The 23293-nt window shown below is 31.2% G+C and overlaps 1 long non-coding RNA gene across 2 annotated transcripts; it reads right to left on the bottom strand.

Moving 5' to 3' along the window:
• Positions 1 to 14306: 14306 nt before the first annotated feature.
• Positions 14307 to 16056, bottom strand: LOC118071094 (uncharacterized). Of its 2 annotated transcripts, none has more exons than XR_004690849.1 (5): positions 15776 to 16056; positions 15522 to 15644; positions 15276 to 15417; positions 14966 to 15178; positions 14307 to 14876 (listed from the first exon to the last, which is right to left on the bottom strand). It is a non-coding gene; the product is annotated as an uncharacterized lncRNA (long non-coding RNA). The 2 variants fall into 2 exon arrangements; XR_004690848.1 differs by having other exon boundaries at positions 15540 to 15644.
• Between the last annotated feature and the right edge of the window lie 7237 nt (positions 16057 to 23293).

The following is a 23293-nucleotide window of genomic DNA, read 5'->3' as shown; positions in this document are numbered from 1 at the left end:
TGCTCGACGAACATGTGGCAAAGTCCTTACATGGTGTGTTTTATCGTCATCTCGAAACACAGGACTTGTCACACCAGCTGACTTTCCAATACCTTAAGTCAGCTGGCTTGTTCTCTGAGACCGAAGGATTCATTATGGCCTGCCAAGATGGTGTAGTTTCCACCCTCGCCTATCGGCGTGATGTTATGCACGAGCAACTCGAGGACACAAGATGCCGAGTTTGCCACGGTGATGTAGATGAGACGCTATTCCATGTATTATCGGCTTGTCCGATACTGGCGCGCTCAGCCTACATACACCGGCATAACGCCGCCCTAAGAGTGCTGTATTACCACCTTCGGCACTCTTATGGAATAGACGAGACACCAGTGCTGCCCTATATGCCCGGTGAAATTGAGTCAGTCGTTGAGAACGGGAGAGCAAAAATTCTTTGGAATTACCCGCTCTCTACGCCCCAACGTATTGAACACAATAAGCCGGATATTACTCTTTTCGACCATACCACCAAGCACGTATATTACATTGAGTTCTCAGCTCCGGCTGAGACAAATATACGTGCAAAAGAAGAGAGTAAACAGGAACGCTACAGAGAGCTCATGGAGGTCATGAGAAATGTCTATCACGAATACACAGCGCACGTGATAGTCCTGGTGATTGGCGCCCTCGGAGGGATGAGGGACCGCTTTCTGACAGAGCTTCGAACAATACCAGTCTGCCGTAGTCAGGCTGAGATTCTCGCGGCTCGTATGCAGAAAGCGGTCATCCTTGGTTCTCTCCGAATCCTGAGACGACTGTAACAAATGACTGAACGGCTGCAGCCCCGGCTCACCCTCAAACCTGAGGGAGTCAGGTGCCTGCAGGATAATTCCGTCTGGTCAGGCCCCAGGTGGGTCGGAGCCCTGGGATCCCTGGCCAGACACCTCTGACGAATCGCAAGATGATAATAATAATAATATGAGGTACATAAACTTTGCATTTTATAAATTCAAACCGAAAAATAATAAGGGTTTGTTATTTAACATCTATCATGAAACTCTAAAGACTTTTTAGTATAAATTTTCAGTATAATCGAACAATAGAATGCTATAATAGTAATAAGATCAAGGTTTCAATTATAATAATAGTGGTAATATCAATAAAAAAATCTAGGAAGTGAAACCGTTATTTACTAATTGGCGTTTAATGATTTTTAGGACTTTTTGTAATTTCATCATTGTCGTTATTTATGTTTGGCGCACATTTTTGTACAGCCCAGAAGGAGGGGGCTGTTTTTGATGAGATTTCACCATTTTTTGTACATATCAATTGAAAAGGAATATTGAAAAAAAATAAAACTGTCTAGAAAATATTTTAATTATTTGTATATTTGCGCTCGAGCAAAATTAACTGGCTACCAACTTTATAATCTGTTAGTACGAAAACTTCATAGCAATCAAATAAACTCTCATTTTACTTCATTTTTTCAATTTCGTATATTATGAATGAAGCAATGATAATACTTCATAGTATGCTTAATCGAAAGTCAACGATCGCTTTCCGAACAAATTCTTAATTTCAGCCCATGTTTATGTTATAATAAGAAAAAAATTTTAAATTTAAAAATTATAACCTGCAAAAATCATCTTAAATTTGTATAGAGACACGGTAGTGCCTCCTCGTGACGTAAGGACTAGATGGCGGCGATTTATGCTTGGCGCACGAGACACTACCGTATCTCTTGATAGTCGTAAAAAAAATTCTAAATATTGTTCATTTTTATTCTCAATACGTGTAAATCTCATTGATATGCAATATAAAATACAATTTACCATGATCGGGATTAAACCCGGCTCGGCAAAATGGGAGTTCGGTGCTGTAACCACAGAGCTACGAGCATTACATTCCTTTGCTTTATATTTATAACTTATAAGTTTTAGGCTTGGGTACAGAGAGAAAGAATGTAGCTTGCCGGCGTAGTGCCAGAACTTCCTGCAGATTATTATTGTTGTTTATTATTCATAATTATGAAATTAAAATTGCAACTATATGCAATCGTATTACTAAAATCTTCTCATTGTTAAAATTCAAAAATTATCTTCTATGTTATCTCTCTATTAGCTATAATGATCACTTGCTTGTTGCCTGAAAATCATAAAAAATAATTTTTATTTTTACGTCAAATACGACGTACACTCGGCGTCATTAATGCCTGGTCGATCAAAAACTTTGATACCATCCGAGCAATTATTGATGGAGTAGTTTTTTTTCAAATAGAGATTTAACATCTAAATTAATTTGGAAAGTTCATGATTAAATACTCTTTAAGATAGTCCATACAACAATAGACTATCCCCACTAAAACATTTTTGAACCTTAATTTAAATAATAACAAGAAAATTTAAATAATAATACAAAAAAATAGTATATTTCACACCTAGAGAGGAAAAGTAGACTAGCTCAAACCACGTGTAAAATTACAACCCGAGCCGAAGGCGAGGGGGGTAAACACGTGGTTTAAGCTTGTCTAATTGTCCTCCTTAGGGCTGAATATAATTTTTCGTCATACCTGAGTGGAAAGTTCAACCCCTCTCCAATGGAAAAGTGAACTTTCCGCGCAGGCATGACGAAAAATTATTTTTTATACTACAACATCATATTTGGAATGTAATCACGAATTTTCTAGTTTTTTGAGTTCAGCCCAAGCTCAAAAAATTCTAGATTGGGAAGTCAATATAAAAAGAAATTATACCCGTGGTTGGCAATTGCTCTCGAAGGATACACCAGGCATTAAGGCTGGACTGAAGTCACGGAGGTGACTGTTCTCCCTATCTAAATACATTGGATCGTAGGTTTCTAATTTCTCCGCGAATTTAGGTTTTCACTTGAAAATTTTGGTCCCAAATTAAAGCTTGTTTTATGATGCAGTGCGCTAGATAGCAATTTTGATTATCCAACTGATTTTTTTAATTAAAAAACTAAAAAGAAAATTGAACAATTATAAATTGATTTGATTTCATAAAAAAAATTATTTCAGGTGATAAAATTGGATAATTACGAAGAAATGAGAAACCTACGATTTGGGATTATTATCATTGGAAATTAGTTCAATAATTTAAATAAGTCCGACAGATAGCAGCACCATGATCACAGTTGACCCAGTCATCCATATTGAAAAAATGCTCAATCCGTATCCAGAACTGATGGTGCCCTGCATTTTGGCGAGTAATTTGTGTATGTAGTAATCCATGTATGTAATGTGAATGTGTATGTCACATTCATGACGTTTATCAGTAAACAATTAATTGCATTACAATGTTTGCATCAAATTGAGTTGTTTATGAAAATTTTTAGGCATTCATAAAATTTTTCTATGTCCACATAATTTTCAATTACATTATATGACCGTGGTTTATTTGTTTAAACTCATTTCTAATTAAAATAGTAAGGAATGAATGGTATTTTATTCTGATGAAGTACAGATAAGGATCATTTGAAAAGCTGGTTGGCATCAAGTAAATGTACATGTACCATAAGACAGAAATATTTTTATTATGATGATTTAAATTCAGTAAAATCTGATTTTGCATCCTTCATTGTTTCTGGAGCTATCAGTGGAGTAAAACGAGTAAAGTTAGAATAAAGAAAGATCGATTTACATTTAGAAACTCTTATGGTAGAACTTATCTTAGTATATTACAAGATAATTTTTTATTAAAGTTATTATTATGAAACCAAATACCTGGAAAAAGCTGATTTATATCTTCAAACTACCACAAGTACCAATGCTATTGTACGAAATATATTAGATGGTCTATTAATACCAAAATATAGAATCTCTCAACATAGTCCAGTCAAATGAGAGAAATGGGATAATTTTGGTTTGCTGCGGCCAAAGTGATGATTTATAGATGATTAGATCGGAAATTTTGCAAGGAACACGATAGAGTAGGTCGAAAATGTTTGGCACGCATAGGGGGGGAATAAATCTCGAAAAACCACCCCCCATCGTGAATTTTTCGATTTCTATCATAGATATGAAAAAATATTTTAAAGAAAAGTTGTTCAGAATGTAATTTTAATGGAAAAAGTACGGAACACTTTTTTTTATATCTATGATAGATAAAAAGTTATTCGTGACTGAAGCTTCACTATTGACGAAAGCTTCAGTCGCGTCCAAGAAAATTAATAAAAAATAATGAACGCTACAAAGATTACTCTGTGGTAGTATTTCAGACTGCCGAGCTCGAAATTTATTAGCGCGAGAATTTTTCTCAGTTATACGCGCTTCAAATGTTGGAGAAAATTTCTCAATTTTAGGTCCCACAATCATATATATATCGATCGATAGAGAATTAAATTTTCTATCGATCTAGCTATACTTTTTTGAGTACTTTTGCCGATTTTTTAGCGCAAAAAAAAATTATTTGTTACATACACATAATTACTTCAATTGATCTAAAAATGTACATACATGTTCTTGACATATCTATGATGAAATAATTTATTAAAATTGGACACAATTGAATTTTCAATTAAAGAAGAATTAAAAATCTAGAAGGAAAAACACATAGTTATTTGCCACAACTTGGATTCAACATTCTCTGACCTTACTGGCTATTAAATAATTCATTTACATAACAGTATACCTACCTATTAGTAGAGGACACAAAGACATACATAATGCACTTAACGTGCTTTTTTTTTCTTATTCATTTATTCTAATTAATTATCTCTGTTGTCATTTATTTATTGACATGTACTAACATCAATCTCTAGGTGAATCTGTGCCCAGATAGGATGATTAGCATTTTTAAATTGAAAAATACTCTAAGTGTACCAGAGAAAAAAACAAATAACAATAGTATTCATCTATTAAGAAGTTAATGTTTGTATATTTCTAATTTTTCAGGCGAACTTGGAATCAATGAGGACAGAAACAAGTCACTGGCAGACGAAGTCGACTCCACTTTTTCCGAATTGGATGGATATTAAAGAAAATGTTACCAAATTTCTTCTTTCCTGGTTAAAAAAAAAACAGAATATGAAACCTGCATTACATAGCCAAAAAAATAATAATATTGGTCATATATTATGATTCAATGAATATATATGTCTCCTTGTGAATAAATAAAATTTTATGAAAATGTTATACGAATTTTATACATTGATGTAAATGTTTCAAAAAAATTGGTTTTGGGATTATCAATACCCAATTAATTCTGCAAAAACTAATGTTAAGTTTCATTGAATATTTACAAATTGACAATAATTGGTAACAAATTATATTTTATCATTTGATATTCAAGATGAGAATCAATATTAAATTGATAATTGATAATCGAAATCCATGAGATACATTTAAAAATTCTCGTCGTCTACTTCCAGATATTTCAACTAAAACTTTATGAGGTGAAACAAATACTGTAAAAGAAATTGTGGTTTTTATTACAAATATTATTAATAAAAACTCAAATAATTTGGGGAATAATAAAGACTGTAGTAAAAGCTCTTGCTTTAGAAGCTTACAAAATTCAAGTGGAATTGTATAAATTATAATTAATTTTAGGCCGTATGGGGGACGGCGGAGTGTGATAGTACACTTGTATAGATTTTGATAACACTGTGTGAATATTGTGTTATAATTTTCTAGAATAATAAATGAAAACTAGTATCAGTAAATAGTGTGTACTACAGGTAGTATAAAGTAATTTCAAGCAAAATTCAAGTGGAATTGTATAAATTATAATTAATTTTAGGCCGTATGGGGGACGGCGGAGTGTGATAGTACACTTGTATAGATTTTGATAACACTGTGTGAATATTGTGTTATAATTTTCTAGAATAATAAATGAAAACTAGTATCAGTAAATAGTGTGTACTACAGGTAGTATAAAGTAATTTCAAGCAAAATTCAAGTGGAATTGTATAAATTATAATTAATTTTGTCCATTTCAAGATTTCACGATTTAAAATCTAATATGACTGGACTAATTAGTTACTTTTTAAGGTTAACAATTTCGTTATGGATTTCAAATTATTATAATAATCGAACGGACATGTCAATGAATTAATTCATCATAATAATTATTATGATAAAACATTGAGTTTTTTTCGTGTCTTCGTAGGTAAAATATGAATTTCTCGGTGGACCAGATTTTGCAGCCAAATACATCAGCTGCCTCGCATCCGTCAACAGCACAACCAGCTCCTGATTTTCATCATACTGATCGTTCAGAAGTTTATCCCACCGTTGGTCGATACATTTGGGTACGTAGATCACAACATACAGAATCATTTGCACACCAATTTACATATTTTATCAAAATCATTATTATAATAATCGTTCATCGAGTTCATTTGTGAATTATTGTAATATTAGTATTGTGAGTGAAATACTTTATAATTGCAATATGGAAAATCTTTATAGATATCGGAGAAATTGTTCAAAGCATGTGAAACTTGCAACAAAAAGATATTGTCGGAAAAAGCTGTTTTGCAACACGTAAATAAGACTATTCATCGTGTTATATTGTTTAATTTTTATCTTCATATCGATTATACGTACAATTACACTTGTTCTACAATGTAACCTGTCATTCATCATGAATGGTAAAGTCATTTATTTTTCAATAATCATTTGTCTTTTTATGCTTTTTCTGTTGTAAATGATGACGTTCGATATTATTTATTACACAAAGTAGCATAAATATTGATCAATACAAAATAATGTGATAACCTGTTTTCGAAATCGTACATGGGCTTCCATAAAACATCAGAAAGCTGTGTTGTAATTTTACTGTAACAACAAATCTAATACTCCTGTAAAAGTGAAAATCGAATGATAATTATGAAAATAATATAATGCGGATCCTCTGAAGCTAATCCGTATTATACAAAATATCAATCAACAATTGTTTGTTCATTATATTTACAACCATATCAATGATAGTGATAATTCCAGCATAACTAGTTTTTATACTTATTTAATTGCTTATCACATAAATAATATGCATGTTCATTTTCATACACGACTTTTTGTCCCTCACGGTTTTTTGAAAACTATGAAATGACTGAAAAAATATTGGAATAATAAGATATTTTCACTGTACATTTGTGCAATTTTTTTTACCAGCTGTTCCCAAGGAATAAGTAGCTGAAACTTTTTTTTTACCAGAATAATCGGATTTTTTATTTTTATTTATTTAGTTTTATTGATTCATTTTAGTTTCTATTGTTATTTTATGTTTCAAGGTAAAAAAATGTGATTTATGAAAAGAAAGTATTCAGCTCGGAAAAAAAAAATAGAAAAATTACGAAAAAAACCAAGTTTTCACCACGTTTGTTTTACCGAGAAAATATGAAATTCTATCGATTAAAAAATTGCACAGTCCAACTGTACTTATACAAACTATGCTACCGTATAGACTAAGACCATTTTTTACTTGAGAAGAAATGAAAACAAAATGGTTTCGATTCGCAGTGTTGCCATTATGATTGTATTGATTTTTTTTGTTACATTTATTAGGTCAAAACAAAGAAAAAAACACATGAAATGCTTTCTAAGTGTTTCACATAGAAAACTTCAATGTCTGGATATATTACAAGATTGAAGACTGGGCTGAATTACAAATTTTTGCTTTATTACAGTACGAGGGTATACTTTCGTGGGGGTCTGTCCGATACAATTAAACGAAAAATTAGATAAAAGTAATAGCGTCTATTACAATTTGCGAGAAGGTTGCATTATCAACAACAATTTTGGACAATTTTTTTCCGTTTTTGCAAGAATATTGTGATTACTGTCAGAATTTATGAGTATTCGTCCAGAATTAGTGGAGGTTCAAAAAATTCTGTTTAAAAATATAAGATTTGACTTTTATCTGTATTTAACAAAAACAGTCATTTTCGAGTTACATCATTATTAATTTCATACACTGCCTAATGTCATATGGTTCACTAATTTTCATATATTTTGATCTATTCGAATGAATTTTAGTCAAACTTGTATTAGAATAAAAGAATATTTAATGTATTTCCATATAAATATCATTTAATAAAGTTAGTTCAAATCGAACGTTTCCATTTACAAGGGAAAGAGTCTTGTCAACAGAATTATCAGAAATATTTTGACATTATGTTACATTTTTTTTTTGGTTTTGTCAGTATATGACAATTTCAATACATTCGGAAATTTTTTGTTAAAATTAATCAAACTGATTTCAATTATATTAGAGTAGCGACAATGGAATGCCTCTAAAAAATTTCATCATTGGTAACGTTTCAATTACTATGAAGGAGGGGAAGAGAAAGGAAACGAAGAAATTGATAATCAAATTGTATCGTTATCTACAGCTAAAAATGATATAGATACTTAATCGAACAAAACTGAAAGCGGAGTACAGAAGATATAGATCCGGGAAATAGAAGTATCATCAGAACAAAACACTTCGTGGATGAAATGATAAGAATATTTAGTCGTGTAGAGCATGGACCGACTGATTGTAAATCAGACAACATGAAGTTTGTTGGGGAAATAGATTATGGGCTGAAAAAGAAATTTAATTTCCATTGCGACATTTGCAATAAAAGTCTTTCAATAGATTCTGAGCCAGATGATGCGGATTTAGACTCAAATGAAAGTGTAGTAGCTGGAATAAAATCAACCGGTGTAAACTACACAGAATTAGAAGAAGTGTGCAGTTTTTCTGGAATTACATGCATGTCAGAGAAAACATATCAGACGATCAGTGAAGCATTAGATGATCATTAAAAAGAAATCGCAAGAATCTCGATGGCAGTAGCTGGAACAAAAGAAAGAGAAATAGCTAAAAAATTGAATTCAAAAGAAGATGACCATTTCACTTGTCCAATTATTGTAGATGGAAGCTGGTCTAAAAAGTCATACGGAGCTCAAGGTTCATCGAAGACAGGTGCAGCTGTTGGAATAGGATATTGTACGAGAAAAGTGCTATTTTATGGGTACAGAAATAAATACTGTATTATATGTGCTAAAGCAAAAAAAAATGAAACAGTTCCTGAACCTCATCGATGTCACAAAAATTATGGGGAAGACCAGAGTGCATCTAGTATGGAAAGTGACGTTATTGTCAAAGGATTCCGAAATAGTCTTAGAGACCACAACTTGATTTATTCTGAGATGATAGTGGATGGCGACAGCAGTGTATATTCGAAAGTACTACAAGATAACCCTTATGAAGACATTTGTGTAAAAAAAATTGAATGTATTAATCACTTATTACGTAACACCATGAAACAAATAAAACAACCAAAAAATGAAAATTCTGGAAGCGCAGGGCGACAGTGCAAAAGCGAAATTATAAAAAATATGATGAGGATACGGTGGGCTGTTGTTAAAGCGTCAGAGTATCGTTTAGCTGAATAAAATACTCTTGAAGATAAATTGAAAAATTTACAGAATGATATCCAGAACATTGTTTTCCATGTTTTTGGTGATCATAAGATGTGTGCTTCATATTTTTGTGATGGAAAATCTAAAGATGGCGAAGTAAATTTAGTGCCAGAATTGAAGGAGCTGGGTTTGTTCGACGTTCTTACAAATATTCTTGACAAATTAAGCCATCATGTAGAAAGTGTATTATACCATAAAACTTCAAACCGTGTTGAGACTTTCAATTCCATCGTGAATAAAAAGATTTGTAGGAAAAGAAAATCTATTTTACAGAGAGGCATGTATCCCGGTCGATTAGCAATTGCTGTCGTTCAATTCAATACACATAGACCGGCCACGATGCTCAATGAATACTTAAACAAAATTACTCCGGAAACTGCGATCCTGATGGAGAATAGCCGCATAAAAAAAAATGAATATAATGTAACGAAAATGAAAGAAACAAAAGAATCACGACAGTTTCAAGAAGTTGACAGTGATTGTGATAAAGAAGAAGAAGATATTTCTCAACAGTCTTACTAAAAGAAGCCAAGAGAGCCCGGAAAGAAAGACTATGGAACAAATTGTAATAAACTAGATATAAGTAAAGAAGAATTTGAGGCGCAAGTAAATCGTCACTACGAATTATTGTACAATACATTGCAAACTAGATAAGAATTACAAGAATGTACTCACGGGAGTAGAAATAGCACTGAAAACATTTTCATTGTGCAAAGGTATTTATTAATGGAACAATATTTTGGCGAAATTTGCCGTATGCAATCGAACACGAAAAATTTTTCGATCATAAAGAAAATATTATATCCATCTGTTCGCCGCATGAACCTTCAAAAATATGAAAGCAACAAAGAAAAATTTTACAGAAAACGGATATAAAATAGAGAAATATGGATTGTTTATTTATTAGCAGCTGCCATATCTATCTTCCTTACCTGATGGACTTATGACAAATTGTAAACGAAATGATACTGTACTATTTATTGAATGTCCAAATCTCGCAAGAGATTTTACGCCGGAAGAAGCGATTGCTCTGAAGCTCGGAAAAATTTACACCATGTTTGACAAAGACTTAAGTAGTTTCAACCGAAATCATGAATTATATTATAAAATAATTAGAGCCATGGAAATAGTACAAAAACCATTTGGTATGTTGGTATTACAGACTCCTAAAGTATCAAAGGTAATCAATGTCGACAGAAATCAACATTTCTGGGAAAAGAACATGGAAAATTGTCTAATAAACTTCTATGAGAAGAAGTTGTTGCCTGAAATAATTGACAGTCGGCATAAAAGAAGTATGGAGATCAGAGAATCCATCGACTTTGATATTATTAGTTTTAGAAGCTATATAAAAGAGAACAATTTAAAAATCGAAGAAGTTAGTGAAGAAGAATTTGAAGGTGGAGAATATTACGATGGCGAAAACCAACTGCATTTGAATAATATACGATTCACCGTAGACACTAATGTAACTCGGCATAAGAAACAAAATAATTTACAGTGTAAAATCATAGAAATCAGTGAAGATGAAGAGCATGATGGCAATGGCCATAATTCGAAACATTCAAGGCGAAAAAGCAATGTTCCGAGTATGGCAACAAGTAGCTCTCAAAAATTTGCACAAATCCTTGATGAAACGTATTGGTTAAGTAGTGACGAAATGAATGCTTTCATAGAAATTGTGATAAATACCAGTCAAGGATATTATGTACCTGAATTAACAATTAGAAGTCAATTCATAAAACCAATATGCCCACTGAAAAAGCACATACATTATTACATTACATTAGTACCCGAGTCGAAATAATGGGCCTGGTTTGAATCTTCAAAGCCTTAATTCCTTTGATAATGAATATGCCGCCCAACATTTTGTTATTTGTTAAAATCTCCAAAGTCTACTTTTACACTTGGAAGACTTAAATCAGTACTTTAGATATTTTGGAATACTGGTTAAGGTCTCTAAGTTCTATATTTTCTCATCTAAAAATAAAAATATTAATTCAATCCTGCAAAATCGAATAGATGTTTCAATTATAAACATAAAATGGTGGAATTCTTATAAAACATATGTTTTACTAAGTTTAATTATTCAATAATTTATTTTTACTTCATGTTATTTAGTTGCCTGAAGAATTTCCTATTGCAAATTTGCGAACTCATACAAAAATTAGTGTCAACCACGAAATATATCTATCATCTGATACAGCAGTGTACATAATTCAGAAAAGTAAGACTCAGTCATCACTAGATTAGAAATATGCAGTCAAACTTACTCTAATAGAAATACATGGTAAAAAACTTAAAAATTATTGTGCACTCGGAAAAGTTGGTGATCGACCCAGAATTGACCCTGAATTGTTCGAAGCTCTCTATGGTGAGTGATGTTTTCAATATAATATTGGTCGTAAATTTCTGCTTAGCATTAATAATATTCTGAATTATAATTTGTTTACAAAATGGTTGAATGCGTGTTTTTCTGAAGATGATCAAATCAAAAGAGATTATATTGAATATATAAATAAATTATTCAGGGAATCTAAGAAAAAAGAAGAACGATAATGCTAAAAAAGTAAAGAGTACCACAAATAAAGAATAAAATAATTTATTTTTATTATTAACAATTGTCTTCATGTTAAAAATTTATTAAAAAATAAATGGAAAATACCATTATAAAAGGTATCTGTTAATGTTTTCAAACAAAATGACTATTATAGTAATTGTTGATTAATATTTATAAATTATATTTAAGTTTTTGTATCTAACGTTATGATCTTACAACTTTATGTACGAAAATTTTTAAATAACTTTTAAATATTAATTAATAATTATAATAATAGTCAATTTGTGAATTTCAAATTTTTTTGAACAGACCTATCAGGCTTGAACCAGGATTTCAGTTTCCCATGCACTGAACTTGTAGATGTTTAACAGTGTTTCAAAAACCTAGTTTAAATCTTTGCAAGGGAAAAAGGGACATTCGTGACGAATTGAGGATTAAACAAGACTTTTAATTCTATATAAATAAATGACCCTGAGTACTGATTTTATTCTTCTAAGTCTACCAGCAGAATTAGTAGATGTATAAGTTTTGTAGATTTGAACCAGGCTGTCATTTTTGACTCGGGTACATACAATATTGAATACCGGTGGAAACCATTGGAGTTGTTGCTACTTCGACACCCAGCAAATTTATGTTTATGATTCTTTACGAAGAAACACATTATCTACAGATGCAATCACTGTTTTAGAATGTTTATTTACGTATTATCAATATGATCAAACTCCGATAAAGTTTGTGAAAGTGAGCTCCATTAAAATGAGATATAAAACGCTAACTGCATGCTTCGATTTGCGTTAAGGCAGCACATAAGCTCCACTGTTCCACATATAAAATTGACACCTAATGCATGTTAGAATTAAATTTTTAAAAAAAGAACAGGTCAATGATAACAGAAGCATTCTGAGCTCTAATAAAACATCAGATAAAACATGTTAAGCGCGGAATATAGTGAAAAAGTGGAAGAAAATATAAATACAATTTTTTGTTTTGTAAATATGAAGTAAAAAAATATGCATTATCGCTCAAAAAAGATGCGCAACATCTTAGAACTTTTTTACTGAAACGATTAAAAGGTGAAAAAGAGTACATAAAATATTTAAATTGCAGAAGTAATGCATGCTATGGGGCGTGAAGGAATTCCATGAAAGGGACTGTTGAAAACAGTCGCTCTTATGAAATTCTATCCGACATCCACTTACTCGACTGGTACGCCCTGGTAACTATCAGTTTTCATGGAGTGCATGTATGACATTCAATTCTCCTCAATTAAGCAGAATTGTTTAATCGAAAATGAAAACTGGTAGGCGAACGGATGCAAAGCTCATGTTGATACTTATATTTTTGCATTTTGCAGTAGTGTTAGAGAACAATAATCAATCAATCAAAAAATCGATTGTTTGGTTTACAAAATTAATTTCCTTCAATTGAGTGTGGTCCTTCCAATTCATTGAAAATAATGATTTTTTTAAAAACGATTTGTCAACATTGATTTTTGATGTAATTCTCATTTAAATTTAAGTAAAATCGATTGTAACAATCGGTTATCATGATTTTGATTATGCAACTTTGAAGTTGTAATAGCAAAGAACTGATTTTTGGGACACAATATTCGGGAGTGCTCTTCATACTATCCAATATGTAACATTCACAGCACAGAACGAAAAAGAAAGTTAAGATTTTTTGGTATTCTATTCGACGTGGAAGGTGGAGTTTAGTAGGCTCCACCTCTCTTGTATAACGCAGGCGCCGGATGTATACAGCACTGGAAGTGGAATTATAGTCGTGTAGAATGTAAGTTGCCTAACACTAAACATTTATTGTGAAACAACAACTGTACAGAAAAATGAAATCAATCATAATTGTAACGTATAAATCTAAAGCAGATGCTGTTTTAGTCCAGTAAAATGAGGGAAATGGGATAATTTTGGTTTGCTACGGCCAAAGTAATGATTTATAGATGACTAGACTGAAAAAATTCAAATAGATGACTTTCAGTCATCACGAAGGTGCGAAAATTTGCATACATGTTCTCAGATATGTCAAGAACATGTATGTACATTTTTAGATCGATTGAGGTAATTATGTAAGAGATATAAATTTTTTCTTTCACACATAGTTATTTTTTTGCGCTAAAAAATTGAAAAAACTACCCAAAAAAGTATAGCTACATCGATAGGAAATTTAATTCTCTATCGATCTATATATATATGATTATGGAACCTAAGATCGAGAAATTTTCTCTAACATTTCACTGCAAATGCTGGGTGTGTTGCAACAACACACCTACACATGTTATTTCAGTGTAGTCGTTTTGAATACACTTTTGGGTGTGTTATTTTTAGCACGTGTAGGTGTGTTAGCACAACACGTGTATTTTATCGAAAAAAGTGTGTTTTATAATTTATGAAATCCTGAAACACGTGTTAAGAAGACATGTTAAAAATGGCTCTTAAAGAATGAATACTCATTAATTGAAAGTTCTACATTTATTATTGTTTCCATCAATGAACTTACGATAATAAATGAAAAAGTAAAAATGAAAATATAAAAAAGTATAAGAATATGATTCAACAAAGCATAAATCATCTTACTGGTCTTGCAATGACGGCTCAAGTTTTTGTTTGAACTTTAGTATTAATGAATTTTTAATATTGATTTTAAGTCCCAATATTTCGTGCTCTAAATAACGAAGAATGTTCATTTATGCTTGTGGGTAATCTCGGTGCCAGACATAGTATGCAGAAAAATTCCAATTACAACCTTTTCTGTTGATGGATTTTTTATTTCCATCATTATATTCTCATCTGCCACTATGTACGCTGTTGATATATTATTTTTATTTAAATAAATGACTGCTCGAGGAGCTTCATTTTCTTTAGTTATTAGAGTAGATGTTGATGACATCACCTGAATCAAAATTATTAGAACATATTAACACATGATATTTAAATTAAAGTTCGTAGATTAATGAATATTATAATTCCTAATTGAAGTACCTCTTGCACAACAAATAGCTGATTTATTTTTTTACTTGTAGAAAGTTTTTTTGAAGTCAGTTCACTACACATATTAGTGATTGTTTGAAGTTTGGAACGTTCATCATTGTTTTTTATTGAATAATAATTCAATAATTTATCAATCATTATTTTTAATTTTTCAAAAACTGATGTTTCTATCAAATCTTTGAAATTAAGAAATTCAAAAACAACCTACAATCATGATAAAAACGAATATGTTATAAGTTTATAACTAATTACTAAAGTTAACACAATTTATTTAGGAAAAGTTTGAGTTCAAATTCTATACCATTTCGTAATATTGTAATGCAGAATATTTCGTAATCATGTCTGTGATCTGGTTAATAATTTTTTGAAGTACATTAACACCCTCATTTTAATCTTTCTCCAATTCTTGAAGCGCGGTCTGGATATCAATATCTGTTTGAACTCTGTGTATGAAATATAATAATAATATTGCATAAAAAAATGAATCGCATATTAAATCAGTTTGACTAATTAAAAATTCTAATGAATTATAATTACTATAACTTACTATAACAGTAATACGTACGATGATGGAAGAAGCACAGCTTGTTCTGAAGGTAATTTTTTTTGTTTGGGATCTCCTTCTTGGTTTCGTTTAGTACCTTTTTTATTTTCTGGTTTTAGATTCCTTCTATGGTTTCGGACATCATTCAAAAAATATTTTAGAATCGCATAAATCTTGTTTCAGTCTTAACATTTCACTACATAAATCTTATTTTGCTAATTAAAAAAGTAACAAAATAAATTTTTTACTTTACTCACAGTTCCATAAACGTCAGTAGATAAGTTTGAGAATGCAGCAGCTATATTTGCGGCAAAAGCTGCATAGTCTTTTGGTGATAGAGATCCATTAGTTTTTAATTTTAATAATTTAACAAATATGCAGCCCAAAATGCAATAAATTGGTGTCGGTTCTTAAGAGTTATTCCTGATTGAGAAAGTAAATCTTTTGTTAAAGGTGGTAACGATAATCCTGATGAACTTAAGCTGTTTTTTTTCCTGAATCAGTCGGTGGCAACGGCGTAATGGAAGTACTGGCAAGGTTATTTGTGTCTTCTGGAGGAGATAATGGTCTATTCTGTTATATTGTTGAAAAAATAAATTCAATTAAAATATTATAATATACTGACATCCTTACACGAATACCTTAACAGTTAAACTATAACAGATATTTTAGATGATGAAAATTTTGAAATCTATTTATTTATATATTTTTTTTAACGTAAAACGAATGTCTCTATTATTTAAACATAATCTGTCAGCATTTAATATATTTTTTGTTATCAAAGGCTAATGAGGATCATCATAATACCCGTGTAGTATATGAATCATGAATTGTTTTTTTTTCTAATAAGATTTTACGAGATAAGAACCACTGAGAATTGACATCACACACTAACACATGACTTTTATATTCACACCAAATAGAATGCAAAGTAGTAAAGACTAATTTTTACAAGTTTTCATAAATTTAATAACATTTTTAAGATTAAATACCGGTTCAACTGTAGTTGTTTCGTCAAGTACAATGAAGCCTGCATTCATTATATCATTGTAGTCCAGTCAAATGAGGGAAATGGGATAATTTTGGTTTGCTTTGGTTTGCCAATTTTCGCACGTTCGTGATGACCGGAAGTCATCTATTTGAAATTTAAAAAAAAAAGGATGGAGGAAAAATTAATTATTTGGGAGAAAGAAAATTTTTATCTCTTACACAATTATATCGATCAATTTAAAAATCTGCATACATGTTCTCAGATATGTCAAGAACATGTATGCACATTTTTAGATCGATTAAGGTAATTATGTGGGAGATATAAGTTTTTTCTCTCCCGAATAATTATTTTTTTTGGCAAAAAAAAATCGAAAAAAATGCCCAAAAAAGTATAGCTAGATCGATAGGAAATTTAATTCCCTATCGATCTATATATATATGATTATTGGACCTAAAATTGACAAATTTTCTCTTAAATTTAAAGCGCGTAAAACTTAGAAAAAATCTCGCGCTGAAAAATTTCGAGCTCGGAAAGACTTTTAAAGTAACCAGCATGTGCCCAAAACATCCCCTCTTCACTCACCGTATAGTGTCTTTGTCACACTTACGGTTGGAGTGAGTATTTCACTCGCACTTACGCTTTACCATACTCGGCGCATGCGCAGAAGTTTTGTGGGAGTGCGAGTGAAGCAGAGAGATATGTATTGCTCTCTGTCGCACCCAACGGCGGCAGAAGAGGAAAAGTGCTCTCAGGGGCCCAAATATTTATACCTATATAACTTTTAACAGGTGCAAAATAATAAAAAACTTTGCATAGATGAAATGTTCCATTTTTAATTCTGCACATTTTGAGCCCAAAATCGGGCTGATCGGTGCATTTGAACCAAAATGAGAAGGATTTAAATAATTCATTGTTTATAAAAATAATGAAAAAATTAATAAAAAAAAAATTTTTTTCTCTAAAAATGAAATTTAATATCTCATTTTTCTAAAGAAATCGCCAAAAAGTAATATTTCTAACATTAAGTATTTTTTATTAATTTTCTTAGACGCGACTAAAGCTTTTGTCAATAGTGAAGCTTCAGTCGCGAATAACTTTTTATCTATCATAGATATGAAAAAAAGTGTTCAGTACTTTGTTTTATGAAAATTAAATTCTGAACAACTTTTATTTAAAACATTTTTTCATATCTATCATAGAAATCGAGATATTCGCGGGGGGGCGGTTTTTCGCGATTTACTCCCCCCCTATGCGTGCCAAACAATTCTAACCTACACCATTGTGTTTCTCGCGAAATTTCCGATCCAGTCATCTATGAATCATTAATTTGGCCGCAGCAGACTAAAATTATCCCATTTCCCTCATTTGACTGGACTATTGGTACTGACTTTGTCTTCTATTGGAATTAAAATTACATTTACATCACTTTTGTTTTCAATTTTTTCATCTTATTTAAGATCACGAAACTGGTTGTTTCTATCAATATCCTTTATTTGTAAGAGGATATGATTTCCTTGTATTTTTTGATCCAATAACTTGTCTGATGCACACATTCCATCTAACCTTCTACGGATTATTTCCGTATCAGACAGATTTTCTTCAGAGGTATATTTTACACACTTACACAGTTCATCAATTATGCAAAACACTGTTTTCGCCATCACTGAATTGTTTTTTATTGTTTTTCGACAATATTATTCAAACGAACAATTAATCATGCACCTGAATCCACAACAATAAAAATATCTAACAGCACACAAGTCCAATCGGTGTTTGCCTTTCTTTCAAAGTACACGTGCTGCTAAGTGTGATGGCGTTAGCGTAGCTGATATGAGTGTGAAAAATATTAAGTTTGAAGGGGGCAGCACGACGAAGCACGTTTACGAGTATGTTTTGTTTTAAAATGTTAAGTATTGGTGCTCAACGTTCAAAGATTCAATTTTTTCCTCAATGAAATATTACTAAATTACACCGATAAATATTCATTTATAGTGAAATAATTATATGTACAATAAAACATAACATTGAAGTGAATATTTATTTTCAACTAAATTATTTTTGAAAATACAATATTATTTATAACTAAAGTAAGAAGTTACTCTTGTTCATAAATAAAATTCTAAAATATATTGTGGACTAACTATAATTTCTTAAAGATTTGATTCTATTTTTTAAAATGAATGAATTTAAATGTTATCATTTCCTCAACATTTATACCGAAGACATAGAACCAATAAAGACGTTGAAGACTTGAGAAATGAAAGAGAAGGATATGATCTATTGGATGAAAATAAACCTCTGATAGAAGATAACGATGAAGGTATAGCATTTAAAAAGAAATTAAATAAATAAATTTTTAATTATTTTTATATTAATTGTACGTACATTCTATACAGATCATCAAGAAGGAATAGCTGTTGATTTAGAAGAACGTATGACGTGGCATGCTGCTAAATTTCTCTTCAACATCAGAGAAAATTGCAAAGTATCTCAAAAAGCTATAGATACAATTATTGACGGTGTAACATGATTAGTTGATATCTATACATCAATTATTTTAGTAAGTTATACTATCTCTTCTTAGCAAATTAAAGAATAACAGCAACTTAGAACTATTTTTCTTGATATGTATATTATAATTCATTTTTTTTCATAGAAAAAAATATATAGCAAAGAAGATACTGAAAGTAATACAATAAAAAAAGAAGATATTACTTCCGTATTTCATGAAGAATGCCCGCCATCGATGATATTCTCTTCAATTCAAACTAAGGATGCTCTAGATCAAGTACTCATTACAGATCTCAATATGGTTCCAGCCAGAAGTCTCACTATTGCAAAGGGTTTAACTTGGAAAAGAAAAAGAAATTCAGCACCAGTAATTTGTTGTACTGATTATAATCCTCCGATTATACCATTTTTGACTAGTTTGAAAAACTTGTTATCAAACGAAGAAATTCGGAGCTACATAGATAACCAAAGACTTCAACATGATAACGTATTCCGCACAGTGTTAGACGGAGAGTTTATATTAACACATAAATATTCCATGTTTTATTGGATTTAAGGTAACTTAAATCCCAAAGTGCGATCATCATTGGACGCAATCCAATTATATGGAGTAGTTAAAACAGAGTATTTGAAAAAACCGAATGCTTTAAATAAACTTCTACAACCTTTCATAGATGATATTAATTTCTTACAAAATACAGGAATTGATGTTGATATAGGAAGAGGACGGGTTCGAAACTATAAAGGTTCTTTACTTTTTTGTTCTGAAGATACTCCAGCATCAGCGATGATTGGACGTTTTAAAGAGTCTACTGCAGCACTTCGACCTTGTCGTTCTTGTCAGACAACCAATAACGCTTGGAAGTTAAGTTTTCGTGATGCTGATTTTACGCCACGAACAATTGAAATACATGAGGAAGCTGTGAATATAATCAATGATGAAACTATCACTCCAGCAACAAAAAAGTTTTGGCAAAAATTTACGAGAATAAATAAAAAAAATTCCTCTGATGGAAATTGAACATTTTGACATCACAAAATGTCTTCCTCAAGACATTATGCACATTTTAATTGAAGGGCCACTTGAAATTTCTTGGCGACTTTATTGGTCGTATTGTATTCAAACCTTGAAGCTTTTTAAATTACAAGATTTTAACCATAGTTTAATTAATTTTAATTATAAACAGTTTAAGAAAGATAAACCTGCATCTATAGAATCACGTCATTTAGAATCAACTGCTACTTTACGTCAAAGTTCAGCCCAGTTATTAACACTTGCTCATGTCTTAGAATTTTCAACTGTCACGTGGACAATGGCTTGTAAAGACATCCATCTTATAGAACGTACTTCTTGTTTCATAGAAATGTTACAAATAGTAAATATTGCTCTTGCATATGAAATTAATATGGATTCAATTGCTTTGCTATCATATATGATTGATTTATTTGTCAATCACTTCAATGAGTTATATCCTGATTGCTTAGTTTCTAAATTTCATTACCTTATACATGTACCCCGCTACATACGTTTATTTGGGTCAGCAAGGCAACAATGGTGCTTCCGTTTTGAAGGATTACATGCCTAATTTAAAGGACTTATGCCAGTAGTGCGAAACTATAAAAATGTGCCAATTACTTTAACTTATAGACATCAATCTCGCTTATGTTCAAAACTTAGTTCATATCAAGGTGCTCCGGCAAAAAAATTTCTATATTTAGGTGATACAGTCACTTCTGGAAAGATTATTTCGTTAAATGATCTTCCAGATGCAAGAATTTTTTATGAATTTATTGATGAAGCTGAAAGACTGACATGCGAAATGATATTGTCTCCAAAAGTAATAATTTATGGTACATCATACCAACCAAGTAGTATAATATTATTAGAATGTAATGACGATAATCTGCCTGTATTCGGTGAGATTGAGAATATATTCATTTATAATAATAAGAAATTATTGTTAGTATTATTACATATAACTGAAAATTATGAGTCAAAACTAAATGCTTATAAAATTAGTCGATGTCTGAATAATGAGAAGCTTGAAATTAATATTGAGACATTGATATTTCCTTGAATTATCTTGTTTTATTTTTAAAGACTCAAAATACGTACCATTAATTAATTATCAGCGAATAGAATTATACGCGTAAAGATTTGAAAAACTAAAGTTAACTTTGTTAATTAATATTGATGTAAATTTTATTCGTTCTTGCTGTAACAGTTACATTAAATCACTAAAAAACATATCTTATTTGTATAAATTTGTTGAGTTATCTGTCCTCTCTTATATATAAGACATAATTGTAATAGATATAATTATAATTATTATATATTTGGATATATTCACATGTATGTTTCAGTTTGTATTACGATTAAACTTTTCTACATGTGTTATTTTATGAAGTTTATTCTTTGCTGACACACGTTATATCAAAAAGTGTGCTAAATTACATTACATGTGTCATTCTAACACGTGCTACTATATAATAGATTATATGGGTGTTACTTCGTCAGAATTAAAAAGTGTGTTATACTTAAAACACGTGTTCAATATTTAATCTACCAAGATTACACGTGTTATAGTAACACACGAACACGCGTATTAGAAATAATGCAACACACTAAACGCAAATAATATGCTTAGGTGTGTAGCAATAACACATGTTCGTGTGCTAAATAACACACCCAGCATTTGCAGTGTTGAAGCGCGTATAACTTAAAAAATCGCGCTTAACGGCGCCAGAAGAGGAAAAGCACGCTCGGGCCCCTAAATATTAAAACTTGTCAGGTGAAAGATAGAGCAGAATTCTGCAAAGGTAAATTGTTCAATTTTTGATTCTGCACATTTTGAGCCCAAAATCGGGCTGATCGGTGCATAAGGATGATTTAAATAATCCATTACTAATAAAAATAATGAAAAAATTAATAAAAAAAATTTTTTTTTTTGAGAATATAGTTTAATATCTCATGTTTTAAAAAAAAAATCGCCACAGAGTAATATGTGTAGCGTTAATTATTTTTAATAAATTATCTTAGACGCGCCTGAAGCTTTTGTCAATAGTGAAGCTTCAGTCGCGAATAACTTTTTATCTATCATAGATATAAAAAAAAGTGTTCAGTACTTTATTTCATTTAAATTACATTCTGAACAACTTTTATTTAAAACATTTTTTCATATCTATGATAAAAATCGAGAAATTTACAATGGGGAGGGAGGGGCGGTTTTTTTGCGATTTACTCCCTCCTTATGCGTGCCAAACATTTTTGACCTACTCCATCGTGTTCCTTGCGAAATTTTCGATCTAATCATCTATAAATCATCACTTTGACCGCAGCAAACTAAAATTATCCCATTTCCCCCATTTGATTGGACTGTTCCTTTAACTTAGTCAAATGTGCATCCAAAATATCAGTTACACATAAATTTTGCAATTAATAATCGTTGATTTATATTACTAAATTGAATCAAAGAAATGCGTTTAGCTTCTTTTAATAATATTTGACAGTGTGCGGTAAAAAGCCGTATGCTGATTGACCAACACAATCTTTCTTTGTATTGTAAGACCGTTCACACAATCAAAAACATAAGCCGTAACGTACAATTTAAGATGTACGCGTGCATATTAACATCATAATAAGTTAAAAATTGGTTTGTACGCATGCGTACATCTTACGGCTTTTGTTTTTAATTGTGTGAACACCCTCAGTGCTATAGTTACTTTTTCCATGCTGTAAACAAAGATGACATTCATATTTTTCGTTACGATTTAATATTGGCGGCAACACGTTATATCATTACAATTTATTATTAACTTAAACGGATTGACGCAGTGCCCTCATGGATAAGCGTCAGCTTGACGCACGATGGGTCGCGGGTTCTCGAGTCCCAGCCGAGACAAAAGTCATTTATATGATTTTTCTCGGGCCACCGTGAGCAGGAGGAAGACCTCTTCGGAGAGCCGGGTGATTGTATCGACGACACAGATTTACTGCGTAAGATCCTGATTGTAGGGATAGGGAGGCAGTATTGTAAAACGTGCCGTATTCATTCCAACGAATTAATTAATTAAGAAAGTTAATTATCAATGAACCTAATTCATTTATTTATTTGTTTATATAACCAAAAAAATTATCACTAAACTTAAATAAAATTGTTTGTCGGTAACGTAGTTATCACAGCTAACGTTACTCAATTTTCAGGTGCTGTGGAACACTAAATTTTCTGGTGCTGCCAAAGTAATTTTCAAAATACTGGAAGATAAATTTTCT

This window comes from Chelonus insularis, unplaced genomic scaffold (assembly GCF_013357705.1).
Source record: "Chelonus insularis isolate UGA/USDA-ARS -01 unplaced genomic scaffold, ASM1335770v1 contig_71_pilon, whole genome shotgun sequence".
Lineage (NCBI taxonomy): Eukaryota > Metazoa > Arthropoda > Insecta > Hymenoptera > Braconidae > Chelonus > Chelonus insularis.
The sequence above is the reverse complement of the archived record's forward strand: the minus strand, read 5'-3'. Positions and strand labels throughout refer to the sequence as shown.